Here is a 9,489-nt window from a genome sequence, read left to right on the forward strand (position 1 = left end):
CCTCAAAATTGGTGCTTCATACCCACCACTTGCTCCTTAGAAACCATATACAGGGTACCTATGAATAGAATCTGACTTGACAGCACTTAACAACAATACTGGTTGCTAGGAGTCCTCTTGTAATATTGTAGGATGAGCACGGGACTTCTAATCACAGAGTCAGCTGTTCACATCCACCAGCTGCTCTTCAGGAGAAATAGGATGGTTTCTATTTCCGTAAAACTTTATAGCCTCAGAAACCCTATATTGGGTCGCTAAAAATTGGAATCAACTTGATGGCAGTGAGTGAGTGAGTAATATTAGTTTCCAGGGAAGCCCTGGTTATGCTGTAGGATAAGCACTGGACTGCTAAACCACAAGGTCAAGTACAAACCCACCAGCCAGCCACTCTGTGGAAGAAAGATAAGGCTTTCTTCTCCCATAAAAATTCACAGCCTTGGATATTCTCTACAGGGTGGCTATGATTCTGTAAAAGTGGGTTTGGGGCACCAGTAGCTATGGATCCGAATTGACTTCATGGCTCCTAACAACAACAACATACTGGATTATACTGGAATGATATCCCCATGTTCACAGCTATAATATTTTATCTCATAATATCAAAATCTAATCCGACATAATATCAACTTCTGAGATGTATATTTAGCTTTCTAGTCAGTGGTTTAAGATACATGATCATAAAGAGAGGGCTTACGCTTCTGGAATTGGACAAAACTTTGGTTAGTGTTAATATCAGCAGATTTTGATAGTAAACTTAGAAATGGAAGCTTTTTTTTTTTCTTAAATAGAAGTTTAGTCCTGGTGTAGCTCTGTGGGATAAAGCACTGGCCTGCAAGGTCAGTTTGAACCACAAAGTCGGCAGTTCAAACTCACCAGCTTCTGAAAAATAAGCCATTGAAAACCCTATACATAAGAGACAGACAGATTCTCCATGAGCCTGAGTTAACTCCATGACAGTTAATTGGATGAAGTGGGATCTGCGTAACTGCTTCTCACATCCTCTGACCCTCTAGGCACCTTCCTTAATTTCATTGAAGAGCATAGTTTTAAACCACTGGTCATCGAACAATTTCATTGCATAGGTGAGGAAACTAAGCCCCAGTGAAGTAAAGTGATTTGCCATGTTAGCAGAGTCCTTACTACCAGCCTTTTCATTATTGTATTTACTTACTTCTCTTAGTAGAGGACATTAAAGGAGCTAAGGGGCTGCCATTGTCCTCATTAATATTTTGATCACCATGCCATTCCTACACTCAGACTCACTATTGCTAAAATAAATGGAAAAATACATGTAATATTAAATTAATTTCATTATCCCATTAAGAAAACCATTTCATTTTCTCAGTTGGGAAAAATCTAATAAAATCTGGCATTATATTAATTAAATAGAGTAATAAAATGAAGCTTGAAAATTACAGAATTGGATCTGGATAGGGCTCTGTAGAGGAAGCGATATGATATCACATGACATCTCTAGGGGTTCTTTGTTATGTACATTCAAATGCAAAATGTAGAAATTATCCCCACCCAATTGAGATTGAGGGACATTGCAAGATAAAATTATGATAGTAAAGAAAACCAAAAACTTAGTATTATCTCTTTATTTTTATAACTTGGAGGCTTCCTTTTAAAATATGTCCAAGGAGAGGCTAATTCAATTAAAGCTATTAATAAGCTTGCAAGTGTTGTTATTTTGAAGTGTGTCTGTTTACTAGTTGGAGTCCTGGTGTGACACTGTAAGGTAAGCTCAGGACTGCAAGGTCAGTTTGGACCCCAAGGTTAGCAGTTCAAACTCACCAGTCACTCCGCAGAAACCCAATACTGGGTTGCTATGAGTCAGAAATGACTAGATGGCATGTAACAACATAAGTAGATACTAGTTAGGGAGCGTGGTGTCTTCATAGGGTAAGCACTGGACTGTGAACCACAGGGTCAACAGTTTGAGCCCACCAGCTGCTCCACGGGAAAAACATGAAGCTTTCTGCTCCTGTAAAAGATTTGAAGTCTCAAACCCTATACGCGGTTGCCATGAGTCAAAACTGACTTCACAGCACTAACAGTTTACTAGTTAAATCATCTGATGTGTTGATTCACATGTATATAGTTTAGGCTGAGTAAATCTATAATGTAGTTGTTGTTATTAATTGCCGTCAACTTGGTTCTGATTGATGTTGTTGTTAAGTGTTTTTGAGTCAGTTCTGACTCACATCTACCTTGTATAGGGTTTTCAAGGAACAGCTGGTGAAACACATATATATAATATAATTCTCCACTGCCAATCATAGCCACAAAAACCTAGTCATTCCTTATTTTTACAGCTGACAGAATACAGAATATTGCATTTTAAAGTCCATTTTATTTCATCATAACATTGAAGGATATTTGAAAGGAGCATATATAACTTAATGAGATGCTACTTATTGCATCACTAGTGACATTTCCTAAAGAGCAAAACTTGAATAAAATACATAAAACAAATATTGAATATTTTTGAATAGCAGTTGGTATTGGGCAGAGAGATAGCTTTCATATCAGCAGCATTAAATATAATTTTTTAGAGGAGCATTCTGGATAGAATAGACCTTTGAAGGCATAAAAATACTAAATCCTGCCTTTATTGGTAGAGGCAAGATTATAAGAAGATCACAAAAAAAGACAAGTGTGAACTTAAAACCTGTTTAATTCATGAAAGTGGGATTTAAGATTTGTTTGGAATCCACTGAAGGCTTTTGTACAGTTGGAGAGAAGAATCTGGTCTGAAATCATCAAATTAAAAATAGCAAAATATTTTGTTAAGAAAGCCATCTATATCAAAGCATCAGGAAACAACCTAAAGATAACTTCAGGAAGAAAGCTAGGATTTAGAAATGAAAGGATGATCACATTGCTGTCTGTGCTTTTCTGGGCCTCAGTCAAGTTCATTAGGTATCCCAAGTACTTGACTACTAATTTAAAGTGGTAACTAACTCAAAGTTGGCAGTTTGAACCTACCCAGAGGTAGGTACCTCCTGGCGCTCTCCTTCCAAAACACCACAGCCTTGAAAACCCTGTATGCATGAGGTCACTGAGAATTAGAATGTACTCTATTGCAATTAACAAAAACAACAACAATGGGCTTTCAAGAATAAAATGTGAAAGTCCATCCTTCAGAAAATCTTATTGCTGCTATGAAAACAATCAAAAGCTTGGTTATAGATTCATTGAGGGGCTCATCATCTCTTAGTACTAGAGACTGTTACTTTCTAAACAACCAAGTCACAATCAGCTGCACAGCAACTAACAACAATAATCAGACTTGAAAGTAACATCTGGAAATTAGAAAGCCAAAACACCTTGAAGTAAATAATCTGCCCTAGTGACCAGGATACAGTGTTCAGAAAAAGAAGACAAAATGACTCTGTATCCAACAGTCTCAACACTAGCTGTACACTGCAATCACCTGGGGAACTTTGAAGAAAATCCTCATACCTACACCCTATCCCAGGTCAAGTAACTCAAAGTCCCCGGAGGCTGAGCCATGGGTGTTAGAAAGATTTGTTAAACATTTACCAGGAGATTGAATGTGCAGTCAGCCTTGAGCATCTCTGTTTTGTAATAAGGATACAATAGCAATTCTGCCCCTAGAACCTAGGAGATCCATCTCCCTAATAAAGCTACTGGTATTCGGCACATTTGACTCCTATAAATATAACTAAAGGACAAGGAGGTCTTGTACCTTAGGGGAGAAAGTATCTGTTTATTTTGTGGACAAAATAATTTCCTAGAGGGTAAATCATCATTTTTAACAAAATTCTGGAATGGACATTTCCAAGAATATATCAGGTTTTTGGCTGGCAGAAAGAAGTCACAATCTGGTTACAAAGAGAGAGCCAGTATATTATATAAGAACAACATCTTGTCATAGGATCATGGAATGGATTCTGTGATTTTGGTATGCTTGTGAATAATTTTGATGGTAAAGTTAAGCCCTAGATAATTTTTATTTCCAGAGCCAAAAGCATTGGGTAAAAGGAATTTAAGATTTTACCTATGCCTAGAATTTTGATTATTCTATTTGTAAATCAAAACAAAAATCCTCACCACTGGACAAATAAACAACATTCATATAAATGGAGAAAAGACTGAAGTTGTCAAAGACTTCATTTTGCTGGGATCAACATTAACATTCATGGAAGCAGCAGTCAAGAAATCAAACTTTGGATGTATTGCATTAGGCAGATCTGCTGCACAAGAACAAAGATGTCAGATTGAGTACTATGGGGCACCCGACCCAAGCCATGATATTTTCAGTAACCTCATATGCATGTGAAAGCTGGACAGTGAATAAGGAATAAGAATAATTGATGTATTTGAGCTAAGATGTTGGAGGAGAATATTAAAAGTACCATGGATTGACAAAAGAACAAACCAATCTGGGTTGGAGGAAGTATAACCAGAATGCTCTGTGGAAGCCAGGACGGCCAGCCCTTGTCTCTCATACTTCAGGCATATTATCAGGAGAAACCAGCCTCTTGAGAAGGGTATTAAGTTTGGTAAAGTGGAGGGTCAGAGAAAAAGAGGAAGACCCCCAATGAGCTGGATTGGAACAGTGGCAGCAGTGATGGGCTTAAATGTAGCAACGGTTGTGAAGTTGGCACAGGACCTGGCAGTGTTTCATTCTGTTGTGCACAGGGTCACTGTGAGTTGGTACTGACTCAATGGCACCTAACAATAATTTGAAAATCAGAGAATAAATTTAGATATATAGACCTCAGTACATTATTTGGGTAGAAAAAATTAAACTACTGTTGTGATGTTGTTGATAAGTGCTGTTGAGTCAGTTCCAATCCATATTGACACATATAGGGTATCCAATGAGCAACTGGTGAGCTTGAACCACAGACCTTGCGATCTGCATTGCGGTCCAGCGCATTAACTTACAGTGCCACATTTTCAGTCACTTGGTACCTTTTTTTTTTTTTTTTTATCATTTTAATATCAGCCTGAATAACAAGCATGCTTTGGAACAACTACCCTAAGATGTTGAATAGTTGATCCAAGCAAAGTGAGTCTTTCTTCGATCCTGATGCCATATTCTTCATATAATCAAGTTTTATTGAGAATGAACCAGAGTTGCATGGTGGTTTTAGGAAACGTGTTTATTTGCAGAAGTACCTTAGCTCTAGACCAATGCTATGATAAGCAAAATTCATCCACCTACAGAAAGGTGGTGGTGATGTGCTGTGGAGTCTGTTCTAATTCATAGATACCCTGTACAGGGTTTCCGAGGCTGTAAATCTTTACGGGAGCAGAAAGCCTCATCTTCTGCGGAACAGCTGGTAGTTTTGAACTGCTGAACTTGAGGTTAGCAGCCCAATTCGTAACCACTACACTACCAGAAAAGGAGTCCTGGTGTGGTGCTGTGGGTTAATGTGCCAGACTGCAAAGCCATTTGAACTGCAAGGTTGGCTGTTCAAGCTCACCAGTGTCTCCTTGGAAACCCTATACAGGGTTGCTATGGGTCGGAACTGACTCCACGGCACTTAACAACAACAACAACACACTACCAGAAAAGGCTACTGTAAATTACCAGGTAAACAACCATGTGAAGAGAGCTTCTGGGAACAGCCACATTCTGAAAGGTATACCAGCAGTATGAGAGACAGATAGGCAGAAATCCAGACCTATAGAGTAGTTTATTATTAAGTGGCAGGTGTTTGTGGTGGGTTAGGAGCTCAATAGGATCCCAGGACTAGCCTTTTGCTACAACTCGTTGATACTGTTGTTAGGTTCAATTGAGTTGGTTCCCACTCATAGCAACGCTATGCACAACAGAACAAAACACCATGGGGGGCTCTTCTACCATCCTCACAATCATCATGCTTGAGCCCATTGCTGCTGCCACTATACTGATCCATATCATTGGGGGTCTTCTTCTTTTTTTTCTCTGCTCTGCCCACCTTACCAAGCATGATATCCTTTTCCAGAAATTGGCCAATCCTGGTAAATACGTCCGAAGTATGAAAGATGATGTATCAACATCCTGGCTTCTAAGGAGCATTCTGGCTATACTTCTTCCAACACAGATTTGTTTGTTCTTCCCAAAGTCCATGGTACTTTTAATATTCTTCTTCAACACCATAACTCAAATGCATCAATTCTTCTAGGGTCTGTCTTATTCATTGTCCACATTTCACATACATTCAAAACAATTGAAAACACGTAGTGTGGGTCAGATACGCCTTAATCCTCAACTGATATCTTTGTTCTTGAGCATTTTAAAGAGGTCTTGTGCAGCAAATTTGTCTAATGCAGTATGCCATTTGTTTTCTTGACTGCTGTTCCTATGAATGTTTATAGTGGATCCAAGCAAAATGAAGTCTTTGACAACTCAATCTTTTCTCTATTCATCGTGATGTTATTTATTGGTCCAGTGGTGAAGATTTTTGTTTTCTTTACATTGATGTGCAACACATGGTTAAGATTTTCTTCAGTAGGTATTTTAAGTCCTTCTTGCTATCAGCAAACAACCTTGGTATCATCTGCATATCACAGGTTGTTAATTAGTATTCCTCCAATCCTGATGCCATGTTCTAATCACACTTCTTGGATTATTTGCTCAGCATACATATTGAATAAGTATGATGCAAGGATAAAACCCTGGCACATACTTTTCCTAATTTTAAACTATTCAGTGTTTCCCTGTTTTGTTCTGTTGCTAATGAGCAAAATTAAGGATTCTGGAATGCCCATATTTTGCAATGTTATCCTTAGCTTGTCATGATCCACACAGTCAAAAGCTTTGCATCCTCAATAAAGTACAGATAAACATCTTTCTGGTATTCTCTGCTTTCAGCCTAGATCCATCTGACATCAACAATGATATCCCTCCTTCCACATCCTCTTCTGAATCTGGCTTGAACCTCTAGGAGTTCCTTGTCATTGTATGGTTGCAGTTGTTTTTTAATTATCTTTAGAAAAATTTTACTGTATAAGATATTAATGGGATCTGCATTCCATTGGGTCACCTCTCTTTGGAATGGGCAGAAATATGGCTCTCTTCCAATGAATTGGCCAGGTAAGTGTTTTCCAAATTTCATGGCATAGATGAATGAGGCCTCGAGTGCTGCCTCAGTTTATTTGGTCAACACTTGGCCATTTCAGCTTACTAATGCCTATCGAGCTTTATGCATTTCATTTTTTTTAAATTCCATTTTTCCTATATTCATACTTTGTATTTTCCATATTCTGAATATTTATGGATGTTTACAGCTGCTTCTCCTCATTTTGAGTTGTGCCCCATCAAATACAAAGGTCCCCAAAGCCTTACTTCATTCATCACTGTCTACTCTTATGAGACAGCTCTTTCCCAGTCATATTTTGAGTCACTTCCAACCTTAGGGGCTCATCTTCCAGGACTATATATGACAATATTCTGATGGTATTCATAATGTTTCAATATTCAGTATTCTTGTGCTGTCTGACAGTGTACCACTGCTATTAATAAAGTTTTCAATGGCTGAATATTCAGAGGTGGTACCCTTCTCTTTCTTCCTACTGTATCTTAGTCTGGAAGCTCAACTGACATTTGTCCACCATGGGTAACTGCTGGTATTTAAAATACTGGTGGTTTAGCTTACAGCATCACAGCAACATGCAAGCCACCACAGTACAACAAACTGACAGAGGCGTGGTTACAGCTTGACTTAATGTCAAACCTTGTTAGAAAGTGAATCTAAGGCTGTTGAAATATTGGCTGTTCCAGCTAGGATATATTCCAGTGGCTGTAGCCAGTTTTGATTGTACTTCCAAGGTTATAATTGATTATTTTTTACGATTATTGCTTAAAGATGTGAACTCCCTGAAACTTTTTTTCTATACCTTTTTATATTTGTTATTCAGAAACTTTTCCATAACACAGCTTCAGAAAACTTGATGTAACACAGATTTCAGACCTAATATATCAGTGATGAAGAACACTTGTATGATGAAAGAATAATGGTTGTTTTTACACCCACTGCTGGTTATTTTAATGATACTCTCATTAGATGGGTGCAATTTGGCTAAAGCTCAGTTTGGATTAACCTGATTTTTATGACAAATGTTAACTTTCAAGTTTCCTATTTGGGGAAACTGAATAATGTAAGTATGCATTAGTGTTCACCTCCCAACTTCCATTTTACTTCTTTTGTTCATTGTCTTGGAGAAGTTTATCCTCATTTTACTTCTCCAAGTCCCAGTTTGTGTGACTTAGTTTCCATCCTGATGTATATGGACAGTAATTTCAATACAGAGAGCCGATTTTATACTGTGTCTTTGCGTTACTTTCTATCACTCGTGCCTTATTTAAAACAGTGCTTAGTACAATGGAGCAAACTAACAACAACAACAAAATGCAAACCCATTGCCTCCCAGGCTGATCTAACACATGGGGAGCGCTAGCACCAAAAGGTTGAGAATATGGAATAATCTGAAGGCAAGGCAAAAATTTATAGTTGCTATAAGGAGCTCTGGTAGCGTAGTGGTTACGAATTGGGCTGCGAGCCGCAAGGTCAGCAGTTGGAAACTACCAGCTGTTCCATAGGAGAAAGATAAGGCGTTCTGCTCCCGTAAAGATTTACAGCCTCAGAAACCCTGTACAGGGTCGCTATGAGTCGGAACCGACTCCACAGTACTTAACAACAACAACAACAACAACATACATATATATTTACTTAAGTGCCATTAAGTCAGTTCTGACCCATAGCAACCCTGTATAGGGTTTCTGAGGAGTGCCTGATGAGCTTGAACCCCTGAGCTTGCAGTCCAGTGTATTAACTCACAGTGCCACACTAGGACTCTCTCTCTCTGTATGTGTATTACTCATTGGGCATAAGTGTGTAATACATTATATCTAACCTGCTCCAGGTAACTCAGCTGCTCCAACATGGTAAAAACAATATAATTTAAACTGTCATAACTTTTATGTTATTCATGGTAAAAGAATTCACAGTAAAGAGAATCATTCTGTTTTTAGTTTTGTAACTTTCTTAAGATGTATAAAAAACATTTCAAAGTTAAAATTTTTAAACCAGTAAGATCTAATTGGACTTCTGTTCTGGTACTATAGGACCAACACTGGACTGGAAACCACAAGGGTGGCAGTTCAAACCCACCGTTTGCTCCTTGGAAACCTTATACAAGGGAGGTATGAGTTAGAACTGACTCTAACATGCTTGACAGCAGCAACAAGAATATATAATTAGAGATCCCTGGTGATTCAACAGTTAAGTGCTTGGGTGTGAAACAAAAAGTTGACTATTCTTACTCACACAGCAGCTTGTGGGAGAAAGACCTAACTCACTGCTTCTACAGAGATTACAGCCAAGAAAACCCTAGGAGTGAGTCCTACTCTCTCATTGGGATTGCTATGAATTGGGGTTGACTTAATGGCACCTAACAACAACAAGATATAATGAAAACCACTTGGTTAATAAATATCATATATTAACTACTCTGTCTTAGACATCT

Source organism: Chrysochloris asiatica, unplaced genomic scaffold, assembly GCF_000296735.1.
Source record: "Chrysochloris asiatica unplaced genomic scaffold, ChrAsi1.0 scaffold00099, whole genome shotgun sequence".
Taxonomy (NCBI): Eukaryota; Metazoa; Chordata; class Mammalia; order Afrosoricida; family Chrysochloridae; genus Chrysochloris; species Chrysochloris asiatica.